This window comes from Fukomys damarensis, unplaced genomic scaffold (assembly GCF_012274545.1).
Source record: "Fukomys damarensis isolate Sample0158 unplaced genomic scaffold, DMR_v1.0_HiC HiC_scaffold_4, whole genome shotgun sequence".
Taxonomy (NCBI): Eukaryota; Metazoa; Chordata; class Mammalia; order Rodentia; family Bathyergidae; genus Fukomys; species Fukomys damarensis.
Window position 1 is genome coordinate 34,746,836 of NW_022900916.1, and position 21,889 is coordinate 34,768,724.

At 36.2% G+C, this 21,889-nt stretch overlaps 1 protein-coding gene and 1 long non-coding RNA gene across 3 annotated transcripts in view; one reads left to right on the top strand and one right to left on the bottom strand.

Annotated features, from left to right (window-relative positions):
- Chchd3 (coiled-coil-helix-coiled-coil-helix domain containing 3) overlaps positions 1–21,889 on the top strand; it is a 286,903-nt gene that overhangs the window by 237,123 nt on the left and 27,891 nt on the right. The gene's annotated exons all lie outside the window — the stretch shown is intronic.
- On the bottom strand, positions 724–3,870 carry LOC104853656. Its single transcript, XR_777840.1, has 3 exons — positions 3,735–3,870; positions 3,470–3,543; positions 724–836 (listed from the first exon to the last, which is right to left on the bottom strand). It is a non-coding gene; the product is annotated as an uncharacterized LOC104853656 (long non-coding RNA).

Genomic DNA, 21,889 nt, shown 5'->3' on the forward strand with positions numbered 1-21,889 from the left:
GTCTTAAGAATTTAAAGAATTGATGGTACATAGGATATTAAAATGTACCCTCAATTTATATGTATTTCAAGGTGTGTATTTTTCCCTATAAAACTTTTGTACTATGAGAATTTTTGACTTAGTACTATATCTTCATTATAAGATGCTAACTATGAAAATAAGTATAATTTAAGATAAATCAGAGATCACTTTAAACTACAGGGATCTATGGAGTTTTTATAAAGACAGTGATTTTGATTGAGGCTTAAAAAGATATTGAATAAGTTGAAGGAAAAGATATTTAGGAGAAAAATCAAACTCTCTAGTTAGACGATAACTTTAGTGAAGATCAGTGGTGTGACTCTGGGAGATTATTGCAGAATAAAGTAGGAGAGGTCAGTAGGGTAATTAGGTGGTAGACTGGGAAGTTGATCATCAGGTAACAGGATGTTATTAGACAGTGTTTGACTAGCTGAGCACTCTAATATCTGTGTTCCTGTAGCAAAAGTAATCTGAAAGTAGATGTGAGATTTGGTTGGAAACATGAGAAACAACCAGAAGTACAAGATGGGAGGTCCCCTCAAGTGCAAAAGAAAAAATGTTCTATAATTGATGGATCAAAGTAAAATACTCATTGAACGATTAACGATTGATTAATGTACTTGTTTGGCAGGGCTTCATTGTACCACAAACTGGGTGACCTAAATAACAAATTTATTTTTTTTATAGTTCTGGAGGCTAGAAGTCTGAGATCCCGTTGTTGGCAGGGTTGGGTTCTTGTGAGGCCCCTCTCCGTGGCCTGTAGATGGCTGTCTTCACCCTGTGTGCCTTCCCTTTGTGTTTTCCTGTGTCCTAATCTTAAACAGTAATAAAATGATATCAGTCTCATATTGGGTTACAGCCCACCTTAATGATCTCATTTTAACTTAATTACCTTTTAAAAAGACTCTCCAAATCCAGTCATATTTTGAAATACTGGGCATCAGTACATAAATGGGCATGATGGGAGGGCACCATTCAACTCATAGTGTTTGGATAGAAGGGTCAAAAGAACCAAAACTGTGAGTATAGGAGATTGAAAAATTGATGGAAGCTGAACTTTATAGATAAAGAAGTCTAGTGTTATATGAGAAAAATCTCCCTGTTAGCCTTGTGAAGTTGCAGTGTTATGTCAATGGAGAACAATAGACTGTGAAGCACAAAAAAAAAAAAGTTGATTTAACTTTCTGAAGACAACATGGATCTGTAGGTTAGGCTTTGTCTCATACACAATCTCAGCAGCGTCATTCTCTCTCTATGTGATTCTATTTTCATATGGCCAAAGTGTATAGTAAGGATTTGGCCTTACCAAAGAAGAGTCTGGGCTTTGTACGAGGCCACTGCAAGGTAACCTTCTAAGCCCTTAAAATTTCTTTGATGATAGAAATTGTTACTCCTGGTAAGCCCCTTAGCCAGTGTGGTGTCTATCAGTGGGGCATAGGGCAGGAGTGCTGGGGACTAATTGACTCACGGGCAATCAATCAATTGAACTGTATAATGTGGCTTCAATAGAACCCCACTCTAAAGCACTGGTAATTGCCCCTAGTTGGTAATACTCTGTGTGTATTATCACACATCGATACCAGGAGGGTAATGGGTCCTGGGGACAAAAGGAGCCTCTGCAGTTAAAACTCTCCCAGACTGTACATTTTTTCTTTTGCCTGATTTTATGTCATTTCCCTCTTTGAAGACAACTGAGTTAATAGCTCTCAGTGCATCTTGTCAGACATTGTAGCATTGTATTGAACCTTAGAGTGGTATGTGAATCCTCCTACACTTGATTTTTCTGTCAAAAGCGAGGATACTCCCAGAGACTGTGCCCTTAGACATTGACTACAATACAAACAAAACCGCTGGTTTCACACACACACACACCATGAAGGAATGCTAAGAATTAGCATGTTGGGCTGGAGATATAGGTCGCTGATAGAGTGGCTTGCCTAGCGTGTACAAGGTCCCAGGTTCTACCTTCAGCACCACAAGGAAAAGGGGGCAAGGGAGAAGGGGGGAGACCAAAACCTAGTATTTTAGAGGGCAGCTACTTTATACCTATATATCCTTTTTCCCCCTAGTTGCTGCCTACTAAACTTCTTAGAACATATTTTCATTTTCAATGAGTCTTTTAGCTTCATATCTAGAAAGTGATGGCATGTTGGCCACAAGGGGTTCTTACCACCTTTGAAAGCAGAGATTATTTGGTAGATGTATTTCTGCTTAGAAATTTGACCAGCACAGGTGATTATATAAAGCAATATGCTATATTTTTTCTATTGCATGACAAAGCTGTATTGCCTGGCCCAGTTATTTTCATAATATCTTGTCTGACAAGCAGATTTGCACTTGCACCTTGAAGGTCACTGACCATCTTGAACCTGTACTCAGCCATCCCTTTTAGGCAACAAACTGAAGGACTTTGAAGAGGATTTAGTTAATTTTATCTGCACTGGGGTTCATTTGGATGCATATTGGCTACAGAAGATGGAAGCTTTTAAAACTGTAATTTCAAGAGCAATATTATATACCTGATAGAAGGTCACACAAAAGCCCTATAAAGAAAAAAAATGGCCAAGAACATTTGACACTGCACATGACTAACACCAGTAGCATCAGCACAGCCTACCAGAAGAGCTAATGGAATTATTTTAAGGATTCTTAAAATAGTAACTCATACCTCAGTCCCTTAGTTTACAGTTCTGACAGTAGACCATTTAAACATTTTAGAATTAAAGGATTTTTTTCCCCCTACTTTATCTACGTCATTCATCATTGAAGCTCCTATGAGATGTGCTTCCTGTTGCATTCTGACTATTCTTTTATGAAGTAGACAGGCAGGGTCTTACCAACCTAGCATTTAGAGTTTACCACAGAAGAACAAAAAAGGAAGACAAACTTTTAAAATGAATATCTTTTTTAAAAGCTGAAATTTTACAATTGCATCTGTAATATTATTTAAAATATTATCTATAACTATCTAACCAAGAATTAAAGGACTTGAAGTCAGTGACTTTATGCTGTTTACTTTCCTGCAGAACTTTATTTATTTATTTTGGTACTGGAGATCGAACTCAGGACCTTGCACTTGTGAGGCAGGCCAGCAGCACCACTGGGCTAAATCCCAGGCCCTTCCTACAGAAGTCTGTTCCCATAACAGCTTTAAAATTTCAACCATGAAGTGTAAATCACTTAATATATTCACCATTTTTTTTACATCTAGCTATTACTCAAAAGAAATGCCTCTTTTTTTCCAATCCTAGTAAAATAATCATTATAAGCACTTCATATCACATCTGTCACCCCTTATTATCTACTAATAGAGCAAATTATGGTGCTGGTTCTTAATTACATAATGTTGATACTGTATTACAGTTCATCTGAAAAAAAATTGTTCTGCATTAATCCTTATAGTCCACCTTGTACGTAATTAATTAAAATATTATATTAAATAATTTACATGGGGCTGGAAGTGTCACTCATCGGTACAGCACATGCTTAGCATACATGAAGCTCTGAATCCGATCCCTAGCACTGCCAAAAAAGAGAAAAGGTTACATATGTGAAAAGGTTATCACAAGGTAAATGTTCAATGTATGTTAGATTTGATAAATTTAATTCAAGTTATGAAACTGTGCCATGGGAGAAATTCTTGTATTTGTTTCTTAAAATCCCAAATAGAACATTAGGCAGAATGTTGACTCCCGGGGAGCACATAGTCTTACCAGGATTGCAAGCACATGAAGCACTTGTGATGGTACGGTGTGCACAAGGTGTGTGGCAAGCAGCAAGGTAGTCAGAGTACTTCAGGGATGCTGTTTCCCATGAACATCAGCCTCAGATCTTTCTAGGTGGATTGGAAGTGATAATACCACATCTATGGAAAGAAAATGTTACAAAAATGTTGATGCACACATGAAGTATTTTTAAAGTATACCAACAAATTTTTAACATAAACATTGTAAGGACAATTTAATATGAAGCATAAGAAAAGTGTTTTAAAGATATTTTGTTCCTGTGCTGGCCTTTAGGTAGTGAAGTGACCAATTTCTACTTTCCATTTAAAAAATAAAAATGTTTGGAAAGTCATGTAGCTCCCTGAAAATATTTTGGGAGTGGTTTTGGTGGAGATCCCAACTTGGCTTCAGTTTTGTTAAAAGATGAAACACTTTTAAAAGGTATGATTTTATGAAATTGTACGTGAATACAGGCTGGAGTCCTTTGTGTGTCAAATTCTCGGAGGAGTTTTCACTTTTGCCCTTAAATGAAGTTGTTGAAACCTGACTTACTTAGGCTCATGGGAAGAAGCTTGGGTCATGTTTATAAAGTATTAGAAGATAACTACCCTGTAGGAATCATTTAGGTGGTTTGAGAGTATCTGGGGAATGCTGTGTAAAACTTGTGCCAATAAAATACATTCTGTAAGTATTGCTGTGTATTCAAAGGTTTTTTTTTTTTTAACTTTAAAATATCCTTTTTTTCCAGGTTTCAGTTGGTAGCCTTGTTTAATGCCTTGGAGGGGTGTAAGGTTTTAATAGCTGTACTGTGAGCAAGTTTGTGAAGCTGAGGACGACGTGTACCAGGGCTGTGTGCAGGTGTTTCTCCTGTTCACTATAATTACAGCATAGATCATGGACAGTTGTAAGCAGTAGTGCTTAAAGATCCTGCTTAATTGTCTGTAAAATAATTAAATAAGATTTTGACTGGCAAATTTATAATTCTGTTAGATGCACAAGCCAGTGCGCCCAAATGTCAATGTGACTTCAATTTGGAAATATTAGATTAATAGAACTAATTGTACCACAAGTACAAAGTTTACTCTGATTAATAGTCTTAAATCTCTTCTAGAAGTGTAATCAGGTAAATTTATGTTAGCTTTTTACCTAAACTTTTAATTAAAAGTTCTTTCAAAAGTTTGAGCTAGACAGTTTCACTGTGCTATGTTTTCTAGTTTCTCTGAAGTTGAGTCTTGCAATTTTTCAGTGACTCCAGCTGCCTTATAGAATAACTTGCCTTATCAAAAGGATTAACATTATATACTGTTGTGCATGTATTTGTATCTGCACATCATCTCTAACACTTATTGATGTCTACTTATAACCTATTTTAGTGTTGCGTGAATGGATCTGATATACCAAATGTACATGATGAATGTTTTATCTCTGATTCTCATTGATCAATTTTGAAGTGATCAAATGGTTTACCTCAGTAAGACACTAATTCACCTTGATCAAATTTTAAATGACCGAGTTGACTTGATTTGTGCTGAACACAAATTGTATTTAAACATTACTTGAACATGCTGCCTTTTCTAGTGCAGGTGTTAGGTTACCAGCAGTTACATTATAACTAGAGTTATTGTATTATAAAGATGTCTCCTTCATAATGAAAAGTTTACACAAGAAGAAAAGAATGTGATTTTATGGGAAGAACAGGGCTTCAGGCAAAGATTTGGGCTTTTACTAATTAAATTCTGCATTTGTTTTGGGCCTTTCTTCCCCCTTTTTTAATTTGAAGGGCTGTGAGCAGGAAATATAGCAGCTGCAGTGGTGACATTTTATTCCCTATGGTCTTTTGGAGCCAAGTAACATCTTGATTATTCAGTAAGAGAATAATTGAAGAGGCAAAATTCTAGATAAAATAAATATACCTGTACCCTTTGTGCATAAGATCTTGATTACAATTGCATTTTTAGAAGTTGCAGGTTATTCATTGGTTTTTGTTTTTTAAACCTGACACACCTACATCAGCTTTATAGTATTTCATGTGTCCTCTGTAGTGTGGAGGATTTTAATTTTGAAATTGAAGAACAGTGTTTGTGCTTAAGAATATACTTTGTATGTGAAGCTAATGACAAATACACAATTAAACTGAAACCTAACCTAGACTTGATTATTTAGAACCCCCAATTTCAGGCAGTTTATTTATTATGTCTTTGACTTACTATATTATACCTTCTATCGATAAAATTTAAATTGTAACTGTCACCCTCTTTAGAGAATGCAAGCTGAGAAGATTTAAAAGTTATGAAAAGAAAGTTGTCAATAATTCTCATGTAAAGAAAAATAAAGGTTTTAAGTTGTTTTAGTCAACTTGAAGACCTAGTTACATTTTAGTATGTTTTAGATGATGTTGTGATTTCTTCTGTATTTCTCAGCGGTATGTAGAAAAGACCTAGCTTTCAATCTGTGAATCTGGATGGTGGTTTTTTGGTTGATTAGTTAATTGGATGATTGATTTTCCTTCTCATATCAAATTACCTGTAAGAAAAGTAAGATCTGTTTCAGAATATACTAATAATTGACAGTATTTCTTATGATAATCATTTACAATTGGTTACATTTGTAAAGAAACTCTAGATAATTAAGTTTGTTTGTTTGTTTTGTTTCCCCCCAGATTGGAACTGGGTTTATACTTTTAATCAGATCTGTCCAGGTGTATACTTTTTTTATTACTTGTATTGGATTTCTGTTCTTATTCTATATAGTGCTTTCTAAGGAAGTAGAAGTAAATGCAGAGAAACACTGAGAGTTAGATTTCAGTCCATATATTTCTGTACTTCCTGACTGTTCCCACAACATTCCACTTAACTCCGTGGTATCTTGAACAGGGCAGGATGGAAAAGCTCATTGGAGTAAAGGACTATTCAGGGGAGGAGCAAGGCCATAAACAAGAGACAGGCAGTATTATCTATTCCTGCAAAAACAACAGTACAGATACAACTCCACCACCTCATAAACTCCTGCATTTGGTCACAGGGCCAAGTGGATCGCTGTGGAAGTTTATTTTTTCCTTCAGTATAGTGTGTGAAGAAATCTTAAGTGATAAAATAAGCCATGAAGCTACAGTGAGATTAGCCTCATCCTACCACAGATGTGTGATTTAGAATTCCCTTCTCTTCCCCACTGTGCAGTTGGGGTTTTTTGGTGATGGCACTGTGTCTCGTTTAATGTAGTCTTTTTGTGTGTAACATGTAAATGATCAAAACCTGTCTGTTACTTTCAGTTCATGGCCCTAAGCTCCCAAATTCATGATCCCTTTTTTATGGGATAACAGATGTACTATTTTCCCCTACAGGAACATTAGCATTGAACTTTCTTCCTTAATATAATCCATTAAGAATCTAATATGACCTGCATGTTATACGAAATATTAATTGTACCCTGTTAGTTAGATAATTGAAGATACTGCCAGAATGATAGCTTGTTTCTTTCCTTGTATCATAATATATCAAGTGAGAATGCTTGAGAGTTCTAGTGTATGTGGTATTTTGGTATTTGTTTATTGATTGTTGCTTATTTGAGTAATTAACACATGGTTCATAGTCTTCCAAAATTGTTTCTAACTGGAGCTACTGAGTTTTTCTTCTTGCTCATTCCAACTGGGGTTCATTTACCTTTTAACGGTTCGGTTTCTTTGATTTTCCTTTGATGCTTTCAAAGATAAGGAAACATTATTTGGCTTTTTGAGTGCCACTTAGCTATAGGTAGGAAGCAGTGAAGCTTGCAGGAGAGCCAATTAAAGTTAATTATTGTCTGACTGACCTGCCACAGTATAAAATGTCCAAGAGTTCTAGAAGGTAGATTTTTATATTTTGTCCTTGTGTCAAATTTACAAAGTTAACCATCTTAAAGTTGGAGCTTGATTAAAAATTGTATCAGAGAAATTTCCCACAAAAAGGATAGCTTTCAGGATAATCTGGGATGTTACAGTTTCCGCCATGCTATGACCACTACTTATTTTTTATCACCTCACAGTTTGGTAAGCTCATCCCAAATGCTGTCAGTTCTTTCCTGTTTTCAACCACATAATGAACTTATGGATGTATATAGTTGAGCATTCATTGTGTGTGAATAAACCATATACTATTGAATATCTAACTTTCAGGATATTTGTATCTAAACCAGTATTGACCTTGCTCATTTCAGTGTATAATTACCAAACTATCCCTCATGGTTTCATTAAGGATTCCTATTTGTGGCTCTTCTGATTTTTCTTAGGAAGCAAGAAAATAAAATATAAAAATTGATGAATTATATAAAAATATAAAAGCTCTGCATAGCTTAAGACACCATATAGAGAATTTATAAAAATAGGCAAAAGACTTAGTTCAAAGAAAGATATAAGAATGGCCAACTAGCACATGAAAAGCAATATTGCATCATTAGTTGAATGGGAAATGCAAATGAAAATCATTTGAATGAAGAAAATAAAAATGATTGACAATTGCAGTTGTCCGAAAAGATGTGGAGAAACCACAGTTCTCATTCTTTGCTGGTGGGAGTATTAAAATGGCAAAAACACTTGGGAAAACTTTGGGCAGTTTTGTGAATTTTTAAAAAATTGATTTAAGCATACATTTTCTGTATGACTCAGCAATTTCAGACCTAGCCATTTACCCAAGAGAAATAAAAATGTACATACACAAAAAGATGTGGACAGGTACGTTCATACCAGTTTTATTCATGGTAACTAAAACTTAGAAATGGTCCAGATGGTCATCAGTGAGAGAATGAATAAACAAATTGTGGTATATTCATACAGTAGAACACTGTTCAGCAGTGGGAGAGGGAGGGAGGGAGGGAGCCATCGATACATGTGACACAGATGAATCTTGGAAATACTATGTTAGGAAAAAGAAGCCAGACAAAAACAGTCACTGTGATTCCATTCGTATGAAGTAGAATTATATTGATAGAAATATGGCAAGGATGGAGGGGGACTTGATTGGAAAGGACCCGAGTGAACCTTCTGTGCCACTGAATAATAGTCTCTAGTGTTCAAGTGACACTTAAACAGGTATATGATTTTAATACACTATAAACACTGAAGATCTGTGTATTCTGTTGTGTTTTAATTATGCCTTAAGTACCCTGAATTAATTGTTAATTTTAATTGGGAAAATACTAAGAATATTTGGAATTCCCAGTTTCTAAGTGCATTTTGCCCTCAATAAAATGTTTCTTCAGTTTTATCATAGTCCTAAGAAACTTATGTTTAATAATCCTACTAATAATCATGTTTTTCATTAGAATTTGAAGCCCTCATCTCAAAGTTAGGGCTGTGCTTAGTGTGTTTCATTACTATAGAAATGGGGAGGAATACATCCTGCTTTCGTCAGTTTTCTTAAGAATTAGTCTTTTTCCCTTTCTAAATTACATTTGCCTTTTGTAAGTGAAACATTTGTACAGTGAGTAACATTCATGCATTTTTATATAACATTCTTAGGCAGCAGTTTGTTCATACTATTTATTGAGTCCTGGCAGGATGCTTGAAAACTTGTACAAGCTTGAATTTTGGCCCTTCCTTACATGTTGAAATGAAAGCACACATGTTCACATGTTAAAGTGTTGCCAAGCATGCCCAGCCATCCCCAATTTGCTCACATGGCTGCCTTAAGTTACTTTATGTGCATTCTAATTCAGTGGCCAACAGTTAAATTACCTTGTTCCTTTTGTGAGTGTGTATGTCTAAATGCTGGTAATCAACTGTGTCCCTTGAAAATTGATAAATGTGCTCATTAAGGAGAGTTCTTGCTCTTGGCTCTGTTTCACAAGTCACCTCAGCTAGTGTTTCTGGATGAGGCTGGCAAGAAATACTGTTCAGTGATGTATCTGGCTTTATACTACTTTTTAAGGATAAAAACCTCCATTTTTGGTATGTTAAACATGCATTGTAGGGATTTTACAAGCAAGAATTCAGTTATTTGCTAATTACAATATTTGCACAAGAAAGACCAAGGGCTGCTTTTGTTGTGTTGGGATTTTTTTCTTTTTTTCACAGTGCTATTTGCTCCTCATTTTATCCTCTTGTGCTTCTGTCTACACAAATGCTTATTTATTTGCGAGATACATCCGTCTTTGGAGACTGAGAAGTCCACCAGCCTGCCAGTGACATAGATCTCAACAAAGCTGCCTGCGTGAGAGATGCATTCAGCAAGGTTTATGATTAGGATTTTAAAGGTAGCACACACCTGTTTCAGCTTTCAGAATGAAAAATGAATTGCCAATTACTCTCGACATGTTCAGATACAATACTTCATATGGTAGAAGCCTGCTCACCCTGCTTTCTGCTGGGCCCTCAACTAGGAAACCATCAATTCTGGAAAAGGGGCGTGTTCATAAGGAGGAAAACAAAGAAGGGGATCCATCTCTGATCCCTTTTCATTTTTTGTTCTTCTGCAAGCTCTGAGTAGGAGGTCCGCCCCTCTCACCTTTGTTTCCCCAGCAGAAATCTTGAACAAGATGAAGTGATCAAAGCCTGGTGCTAGCGCATAGTCACAATCTCATTACTTTGCAAGCTGCATGTCCAGATGCTGCTGTTTTTTGCATTGGGCCTCACTGATTTATTAACATTCATAACACCTCCATTACAGTTCATTTGGTACTACTTGCTAATCAGTTCAAGTCTTCACCGGGAGATGAAACCATACAAATCAGTGAAGACTTCACTGGCACACTTTTTTTTGTCACATAAATACGTTTTATATATTGTGTGTCTAAAACTATAAACAATAATTTTTTAAAATCTCCTAAATTATGTAGAATTATAAAGTTACAATAGTATTAGTACTGCTAATCATTGGTTTTAAAATGTGTTAATGTAACACCTTTGAAGAGTTTAATCATTAATAATACCACCCATTCATCAAGGATGCATTTGATGCTCTAAGTTCTGTTGGCATAGAAAATACAGAAATCTTAAGTTTGAATTCCTCTGCTCAAAAGTTTTATACTCGTTGAAATCATTGACTCTACTGTGGAGGCATCACGTTCTGATACAAAAATTACAACTTTTACATTTGTTCAAGAAAAAACTAAGGGAATCACACTATAAATAGTCAGGACAAATGTGTCAGGAAGATGGGTGAAATATGAGGCCACATATTCATGGATCATACTTTAAAGGAGTGAAAATACTGTGCTTTGAAAGGCAAAGTTTACAGGATAAAGATTCAATCAAAAAAGTTCTAGGGGCCAGGGATTTAGCTCAGTGGCACTGTGACTGCCTGGCAAGTACAAGGTCCTAAATTCAATCCCTGGTACCAGAAAAAAAAAAGGGGGAGAGAGGGAGGGAGGGAGGGAGAGAGAGAGATAGAGAGAGAGAGAGAAGTTCTACCTACTTGCGAGTATACTTTTTTTCTACTACCTATCCTGTTCTTACTACTAAAATTATACCTTTTAAGTTGCTAATTACTTGTATAAGTCTTCTTTCAAATATACAAATATACTCTTAGGCACTGTGTTAGTTACATTTGTCTCATTGCTGAGACAAAATATCTAGCCCCCCAAATTAAAGGGGAAAGGGTTTATTTAGCTCACAGTTTATAGAAGTTTCAGTACACAATCAGTTGGCTGCAACACAGAGTGACACATGGAGGAGGGGCATCACAGAGGAGAAACAGTTCATGGTGCAAACAGAAACTGTCTTTCTGCCCCTTTTATCCCATCCAGACTACCACAATTAGGGCAGTACCAAACCAAACCTCACTCACTTATAGTGGTTTAGTAATAATACCCCTTAATTCCAGCATCACACATTCCAGATTCATTCTCCTCTGGAAAGCATGAGGTGTTGGGGGAACATCTAAACACAAGCCATTGTATATACGTTGTTAAAAGAATTATTATCTTCTGTATCATTGTGTGTGTGTGTATGTGTGTATGTGTGTATTGATATCTACTCAAAAATGAACAAGTATTAGCTTGCTATATTAACTGTCTTAGACTTCAGGGACTTCAGCGAATAAGACATGGGAAATAATAGTTTTGAATGAAAAGCTAAGGAAGAGAGAGTTTGGTAATGGTTTGATTCTTGGGAGCTATCAGAAGAAATCTTAGGACATTGCAAGAGAAGGAGTTTCATCTATACCACTGAAATAGTAATTGTGAATATTTTAGATATTCCCCACCTTGACCTATTTGAATGGTGCCCTAAGAATGCACATGGAACCAAATTTTGCATGTTGTTGCAAAGAAATGTGTTAGAGGCAAATTTATAGGGCTTATTTTACATGATTTCTCTGGATGTCCAATCTTTTATGTTTATAACTCTCAATACAACCAAGATATGTAAAATTAGCTCACATTCTAGGTAAATTTCCTATTGCTAGTCTGCTTGAAAATAGTAATATTAAGTAAACCTTTTAAAGTATTCTGTCTCCTCAGTGAATTTTATGACCAGTTTTTGCCTCTTGATATCCCCTTTGGAGATTTAGTCAAGAAAGTAAGAAACAAAATTAGTTAATACTATTGGATTGTTAAAATTATTGTAATAATTTTTTTCTTCCTTGTAACAAGGGAAATGTAGTTTTTCTCCTCTTTTTTTCTCCCAAGTCAACTCCTTAGAAGTAAAGCTGATAAAGTTGTAGTTTGGTATTCATCCTTCCCCATTTTTATCTATACATAGAAATGTTAATAAACCTAGGTTGTATATTATTTAATATAAAATATAGTGTTATACCACATACATTTTAACTTAAATTTATTAATATATGTGCCCTACCTGGTTAGTACATATAAATCCAACTCATTTTTATAAATAGCTGCATAATATTCCCTGGCATTGGCCTAAAATAATATATTGAACCTTTCCCCTACTAAAAAATATTAAAGTTGTTTCAAATGATTTTTTAATGGTTAGAAAACAAAGGTTTGCAGGGAAACAAGCTTGTACTCAGACCCTTAGGAACTAGTACTATGTACTTTCTATAACCATGGGGTTGAATTGCAGCTCACCCTTCCAACTCTATATTGTTAGGCTAGAGCTTCTTTTTGCTGATGTAGGAAACGCAAATATGTATAATACCTCAATGGGTTTTGTAGGAGTTAATGAATTAATAATATAGGTGAAATTCTAGATAACTATTAGGCACCCAACCATATACAGAGTCAATTTATGTAAGAATCTAATAGGGATGGAATTGTCAAAGCCCAAGTTATTTAACCTTACAGATTTTATAATAGTGTGATTCTAAATCCAGCCTTTCAAGACTATTTATTTCCTTTTTTTTTTTTAAGGAAGCCTGTTTTATGAAAATTTTAGGCTTTTTTTACTTATGTAATTTAAAAGTACTGCATTTGGCACAACGTTTACAGTTTTTGCTGCTAGTTTGTAATTCCCTAAAGGTGAATTGAAAAGATTAGTGGTAGAACTTTTTCCATTAACTCAAGGAAAAACTACAGGGCAAAAAAAACTGTCCCTTGGCAGAAATGTCAATCCATACCTTTTTTCAAGTATTTGGAAACTAAAACACTGAGAAGCTGATTTAGTAGGAGAATTGAAAACCAAAATGTATACACATCTTCACCTTTTCTAACTGACAAGACAAATGAAAAATGCATTCTCAGAACTTGATGATGCAGAAAAAATAAGATTGTTGCTCCAGAGAGTGCATTAAGGCTGAGATCTTTAAAAGATTTGAGTGCTAAGCTTTTGGAGAAAGGCTGCTCCACTCTTATTAATGATATATCTATTTGTACTTAGTACCATAAAATTTCCCATCTGTTTGATGGAATATCTAGGAAGTAGATTTAAGAAAAAGGGAAAGTTAATACTAGCTGTAGCACCTACCAGAAAATACACTCATTTGTTTGTGTTTGTGTTTGTGTTTGTGGTTGTTGATCTTCCTAATTTTTTTCTTTTTAACTTATCAAGACTTCTCTTAGTTTTTTCATTCTTTAATGTCAGTATAATTATAATGAAATAATATCCACATGTGCAAAACTTTTATTGGGTATAATACTTACAAAAGCTATCTTTCACATAATGCAGTGGATTTATTCCAGCAAGTTACTTCTCCCCCTGCCTCCAACTATATGATGTAGTTCTCTACATCTATTAAAATGATGTTAGTAACAGAGATGCCATACAAGAATTAAGTGAGGTCCATTCATGTTCTTGGCACATCTTAAGCATAGTTAGTTAATTATTATAGTCATCAAAAGATCTATTAGGCAAGTTTTGTGTTTTTAAATGATGCCCATCATATACTGTAATCTAATGTATATTTCCCCAGAGGGTAATTTCTGAATATAATAAAATTGCAATTGAGAATATTCCTTGCCTCTAAAAGTTTGTATTTAAAGACAAATGTTTTCTGTCAAATCATTAATCAACAGTTAGCAATAGTGCTCAAAACAGTAATTATGTTTTAGCATGCTGAATGAGAACTACATAATGTAGTTTAAAATGCATCTGAAATACTGTGCTCAGATATACTGCTGCTATTATTCATGGTGTAGTTCTCATCTAATACCTATTTATTTGAGGTAGTGGGCAATGATGGGTTGGTGGTCTTTAATGAACAAGAAGATTCTTCATAAAATTTGTCCTGAAATCATTTGCTTGGCACTTGGACCATATTTTTTCCCAGAAATAAAAATGACACTTGTGATTAAGTTTCTAGGTTACTCCTTAAAAGCCTGTTTAGCCCATGCATTTACAATTAAGTATGGAAGTTGGGGACAGTGAAGAAGCAGAAAGAGAAACAATAGCACTATTTTGTATGTGTGATTATATTTGCGTGTGTGTGTTTAAACTACATTCTGGATTTAGAAGGCTTTACTAACGTAGTCACAGGAGTAGGTTTATTCCTACAAAAAAGAACCTCAGAATCCTCAAAAAGAACAACTCCCTCCCTGTCTCCCAGCCCATCCTGTAGTTTTTAAATGTTTTTATTTGGCAGTTAGTAGAATCCTGTTTGCAGATGAAATCTTGGGTAGACCTCTAATATACAACTGATAATAAAAATTTTATTAGTATAACTATAGTTTATGAGCTTTTTACAACCTTTGCTTATTATACAGAACAATTACGTTTATTTTTTTAATAATGAGGGACTAAGGATGACAGTTTCTGTCTTATTGCAGCCTCAACACCCAAATTTATTTACTTGGTTACAGTGTTGTGATAATCCTGATTTGCAGTGATAAGTAGTTGCAAATGATAATAGTTTTTTTTAACAGCTTGTCTTGCAGTCACAAGATACTCATCCATCAGTCCAATCTATATGATTAAAAGCAAAATAAGTTTCTGCTTCAAAGCTGAATAATTGACAGTATCTAATAAATCATAATATAGAAGTTGGAATAAACATCTAAAACTTATAATATTAAGCCACAATATCAAAATAACCTTTGACACCTTCCTGCACTTTAGAGCTCATTCATTAAAAAGAGCATGTGCTGCCTGCCCCATCTTGCTTTTGCTCATGTATTCCATGCATAACCTAGGATAACTTTCTGCTTACCTCTTGATGAACTCCATTTATCAAGACCTGTCATGTGTTAATTTCTGTTTTCCCTGCAGAATCTTTGTCAGTGGCTTCATTCATTCATTTTTGTTTCTTTTTTTGTTTTTAACTCAGACACCACAATTGTTATCTCTATGTTTGTATAACTCAAGCATTGAATCCAGGACCTTGCTTATGCTAGGCAAGTGCTCTGCCCCTCAGCCACATCTTCAGCCCTGAAGCATTTCTTATAACTGACTTTGTCTTATCGTTGCCTGTCCCATCTCTCTTCCCAAGTATGAGCCCTATGAGGCATGAGTTGTACCTCTAGAATGCAGTTGCACTCTAATAAGTGCCCAATTAATACCAATATTATTGTTTAGTAAACTGAAGTGACTCATAAAACTGTGATGTTTCTCAATTTAGGCTCCCGTTTTATTCTGAAGTAAAATTACCTGAGCAGAAAATTTGAAGGACTCATTGTCATGGTCATACATCCAGTTGCAGTGTATGAATCTCATTCCCACTTCAATTGAAACCTTCTGAGGCTTGGAGGGGGGCAGTGTGTGTGGTGTGTGCATGGGTTTGTTTTATTTCTCTGTATGTGTCTGTGTCTGTGGTTTGGTTTGTTTTCTTTGAGACAGGGTTTCACTATATGTGGCAGGAACAAAACTGACCTCAAAGTGGTCTAACTGCAAATCATCCATGTTTTAATCTACTCTATACTGTTAATTTGTGTGTGAGCATTGTTTTTCGAGACAGTGCTCTCTATGTATATTCCATGCTAGTCTTGAACTCACAGTGATCTTCCTGTCTCAGCTTCCCAAGTGCTGGGATTATGGGCTTTCACCACCACACCCAGCTTTAAACCTTTTTGAGGGCAAGAATTTTATTATGCTTGTAGATTTCCCCTGGAAACATACATGTTAAAACTAGATGCATTCAACAAACTAGAGGCCTGTGGCTATGCTGCTATTTCTATCCAGCCTAATGGTTTGATTTATCTAGCCTTTATTACAGGCCATTAATACAGGGTTGATTTTGTTGGACACTATGTAAATGCTACAGTTCATTGGCTATATATGCTTGATAGAAGCTGGACTTTCCTCTTGACAGTTTCAATAGAGTACAGTATTTAGTATTATAACAAAATTCATTGTATGGTGGACTATTATTTATTAGATTAAGGTCTGTCATTGATTGGAAATTGCTTCATTTTAGATTTCTGTATGGTATGAATTTTTGTCAAGGAACAGATTGTTGTTACTTGAAAACTTCTTGGCTTTTGTTATTTTTGAGAACTATTTTTCACTTCTGTTGATGTAGACAGCACACATATATATATTTTTTTACAAAACCAAAATGCATCTCGTTAACATTTTCCAGTTGAACCTGAAAACACATGATATCTTCAAATCAGGTATTTCTACCAAGAATGCCAATTAAACACTGTATAACAAGTCTCCCTTTCCTGTGAGGTCTCCACTTCCTGCAATACGAGTCTGTATTAAACTTGATTATAGGCATTTTCTGATCAGACCAACAGATAGAGGAGAAAACTCCTGCATACTTTTAAGAAAATGTAAGTGAGCCATTCCTTTTTTGGCTCAATTAAAACTGTACTGATTGTCAAGTCCCATTAACCCAGTGGGTCACTACCCTGCACACATTAGCAGCAGCCCCACTGTAATGTGAGCTGTCTCACCACATCATGGACACATTTATGAAGATTGATAACAGCTAAGGTTCACTGTTAACTTTTATTGTCAGGCAAGCTGTACAAGAAACTGTCAGGTATTGGCTTTTGCTTTGATTTATGAAAAGGTTGCTGCATGAAGAAGATAGTATATTAAAACATTACTGCTGGCAGCAAGTGTCATTAGATGGAATTGTAACTATAGCAAATAATAACTAACTCTAATTAGGTTTATTACCCATTCTTGCTATCTTCAGTACTAGAGATGGACCAGAGCCCTAAGCAATACTCTGTCCCCTCCAAGGAGTGCTTGACTAGCTTGCCTGTGGGTTAGCAAGAGTCTCCAAAGGTTTCCCTGTAACACTAGCCAGCAGTGTAATGCTAATCATCTAAGAGAATCATTAACTAGTGGGCCTAATGGTCCAGTTATCCCCAGGTGACAGTGGTGTTGAAGTAATTACCTGTTGGCTTTGCCTCCGGACACATGTGTGGCTCACTTTTGCACACAAACCCCAAAGATGAAGGGAGTCTGAGATTATGGCTTCTAAATAGCTGCAATAAGTGGCTAGAAAATGGCACCTTGCTCAATAAGACTTTTGTCCCCAAGGAGAATAGTGACTTTGCCTATTTTAGTTTTTTGTCTCAATACACTTTAGAATAGTAGAGTGTCTTTTATGTGCTAAAAACTGTCCTCTTTGAAGTCTTTGGTCTCACTAGTTGTTGTGTCTTAATATGCGGAATGGCAGCTGTCTTTTCCTGTAAGCAAATGTAATTGTGAGCAAAGGCTCTCTGTTTATCTCATGAGTAATGCCAGAACAGTTTTAAAAGACAGGACTCTTAGAAAATTGCTAAGCCTTCACCTCCGTATAAAGCAGGTGAGTACTGTGCTCCATAAGGCTGCTTTCCCCAACCAGCATTTGTGGAGAGCTGGTTTTTGAGTGGGGGATAAGTACATGTGTGCACAGAAATTGCCATTTTTCTTTTGGGTGCCAGGTATAGACAGAGATACTCTTTGTGTCTTTCTGCCTTGTATCCCTCTGCCATTTTAGTCATAGTTCAACCTCCCTCCAGTTTAATACTCCACATTGTTTTGAGACTTTTATATGCCATTGATTTAGTCAAATTCTAGCAAGGTTTTGCTGTTCTCTCATCTTTTATTACCTTCTTTATCTGTGGTGATCCTTCGTGCGAGTGTGGGAGACAGTGTTGTCACAAGCAGTATCATGAAAGAACAGGGACAGAAGCATGCATCAGCTATTACTGGGAGCAGAATGTGGCCCTAGCCCAAGCAGGATGCATCTAATAGCCTCTTGCTGCTTGGAAGGCTTCTGTTGCTGAGATGGCTTGGAGCAGTCAGGCAAGCCCCTGCCATAGAAGAAGCACAGTGGCAGCTGGGGAGAATCACATTTGGCCCACTATGGCAGTAAGACAGTGCCCAGGAAGCCCTGATCTCAGATTTGGGGGAGCCAAATTATGAAGGCTGGATGTGAGATCATGTCATTAAGGGCTTTCTGGAGAGAGAGTGCAATTAAATTTAAAGCCAAATGAGCAAATGTGTTATTGTATGGGGAAGGTGCTTCTCAAATGCTCATGAAGGCAATCTAGTGATTGTCATGAAACTTCTTTTTAAATACATGCTTTTAAAAGGGTAGATGCCAAATCTGAACCTCAAACTTGCTTTAAACATTGGCATGGTTAATACAAAGACTTAAACATTAATAGAGCAGAGCCCCATGCTTTTCTTCCAGGAGGAAAAGATATAGAATGCTCAACCCAGATGATTTTTCATTATTTCACTTCCCTTTTCATGGGATGGCAAATGAGTCAGAAAGGAGCATTATTTTGGTCTCCTTTCTCTCAGAAATCTTGGTTTTGTATGGTAAAGTGCTTACTAGAAAAGAGTCAAACCTCATGAATTTCAACATCACAAAATGCTCGGCCTTAACTGTAGGACCATAGGAAAGTGCAAAACCAAGAGAGGCCAACCTGATATCAAAGCTAAAACACTGGGGGAAATGTTATTTATAAGGGAAGTTGAATAAATATGGTTTCAGGCACCCTCCACTTGGTTGTAGTGGCTCCCTGGAGCATTTTATTGAGAAAGATTCTGAGACACAGGCTCTGCCTGAACATTTGTCAGGATTGATGAGTGGTGTTTGTCAGTCACTGGCATGTCATAAGAGAGTTGGCATTTTTCTTTGTATTTCCTATTCCTACATTAGAATCCAATATAAGTGTCTGCTTACCCCATAATTAATAGGAAATATGGGGTGGAGGGACAGGGAAAGAGGGCTGAAAGGCTGTATAATATAGTATTAATATCTTTTCTTGGTCCTCTTTTCACCTTTTCTCCTCAGCAGGCTTGGTGAAATGAAATGCCTCAAAACAGGACTCTTATTTTGTTCCCTTTTGTCCTAATATAGCTCCTCATAGGAGAACCTGTTACTTCTTACTTATTTCATGATACCTGAGCACCAGTGAAGCTGTGACTAGCATTTTAGAACCTTAAAAAGCAATTGGGATGGAAATAACTGTTAGTAAAACATCCTTCGTGGCCAGTCATACTGCCGTGGTCTTTGTCATAAGAGAATGTATTAACATTCCACTATGCTTAGCATTTATAACCCATGCAACAATATTAACCTTTAGGACATTTCAGAAAGCTTCATGGGCAGAAGTCATAGTTTACAAGTAAGGAAATAAGACCTTAGTCAAGTGACCTCTATCCTACATACTAGAATTAGGAAAAGCTTCATCTGCTAAGCACTTCTTCAGTCTAAGCATTGGTGCTTGTAGCTAATAGTAAAAGTGGTAAAATTTGATGGTATTTGATAGAAATTAGTGTATAATTGATGTATCATCGTATTGAAAGTTTTGATAAAAGTACTCATTTTATTTCATTATATGTGATTGTGACAAAAATCAAATCATTAACATATCCAATTTTGACAACCAAACCTTCACCTGAAATCATAGTCCTGAGCATCACCTGAGAACTTCCTCTTTCAGGGCTCATCATTTCAAACTCAAATTGGAGTGGCTGGCCATCATCAACTGGAGTGGCTGGCCAGTTTGACAGTTTACATTAATCCAGTTAGGCAGATAAGTCCAAAGTAGCTATTTTATGGCCTGCTATATAGCCACAGCCATTATATACCTCTTAACTATAAGATACGATGTAGCAAAGTTCCCTGTTTTACAGGCTTTTTACATAATCATTTAGTAATGTGTAATTAAGTTCTGAATAGTAATCAATCCACAAGTACCATGGTTTTATTATATGTTTGGCCCCAGGTTCTCATTCAGCCTGTATAAAAGCCACCCATTTCAGCCCTTTAGCATTTACCTGAGTTTTCTTGGCATCCAGCCATGGTACATGTGTCACAGAAAGGAGAATCCTTTTAGTCTCTCTTCTTCCTCCATCCCTTCTTGTGGACTGGATGGACTATGGGGCCCTGACCATCAACACTGTCACTGGCTAGTCATCTAAAACCATTTGAAATGAAATCGTTGTTAGTACTTTCATACTTCTCCCTGTTGCTTCTGAATGACCTTTAGTGGTTAAAGCTTTTCAAGGTGGAGTAGAGGAGAGGAAAGAACTCACTGTGTGAACGAACTGAAATGGTACCTAGCATTTTTAATTAACACTGGTACTTCTAGGCCTCCTGCTGAAGTCTGCCAGCTTGACTGTACAAAATGACATTTATGACCCTAAAGATATAGAAATTCACTGAAAGAGACTGAAAACCAGTCTCTAGCATGCTTGAATACTGGTGTAATGGCAATAGAACTTTAACTGTGTGGTGTTTATTATTCTTGAAATGCCCAACTTATTTTAGACAGAATTGTGCTAATATGGAAGCAAATTAAAGCAGTTTGCCATCAATTCTCTCGAGTTCCCTTCACTACCTAGTCAAAGTAGAAGCTGTACTACCAGCAGTGGGGAAAATCTATGCCAAGTGTAATTACTTCCAATACAATTCCATTTATTCATAAGGAGGACTGTTGCTCCCCATGAGAACTTAGCCAAGGAAAGAAAAGGTATATAGGTTTATGGTAATTATATGCCCCATGCTGAAGGTTTGATTTTTAACATGAGTACAGCTTTTTAATCTTTTATCAAAAACACATACAGCAACTATCTTTAAAGACCACCTGGCCACTAGGGCCCCCTTCGATTATGTAAACAGTCACCATCCTTTAAACAGACTATATTTTAAAATGTAGCTTTTCAGTTGGCTGCTTGAAAGTAGGTACCCACCTTTCTTTGGAAATAAGTTGATGAACTAATAGATTGGCTCCAAGAATAACCTGTAGGAATTTATTAGTTGAAATAATATTACCAGCTAGCATTTATTTAAATCTTATTCTATGCCCAGCATTGTGTTGAATTTGAATATTGTCTTACTAATATTCCAAACAATCTTAAATTATAGTAACAGATGGAAAAGTTGCACCTTAGAGAGATTAAGCAGCTTACCTAAGCTTCTTCAAGTAGGAAAGGTAGAGTCCATGTGGCAGATTCTGTGCTTTAAACCATCATGGGAAATGGCTAAAGTGTAAATAGTAACTATTCCAGAACCTAACCGATTTTGGTTATACTACTGTACTGGGAAACTCATTCCCAGTTCCAGCTTGGATATTAGGAACATTTGTTTCTGTAGTGTAATTTGGCCACTCTTTAGTACTGGCCTACCCCCCCCCACACACTAACATTGACTAACACTGTGCAGTGACACGTGGAGAAGGTCCCCCAGTGGCTTCAGATAGGCAGAGGCCTGAGCAGCTTGGGCTGTTTGGTGGACATTGTGCCAGGCACTGGGAATACTGTGGTAATGCAAACAGATGTGGTCCCTGCCATCTTGGAACTCATAGTCTAACTGGAGAAATGACCCACATAACTTAACAATGGTAATTATAAAAAGTACTTTCAAGTGCTATGAGAACATGTA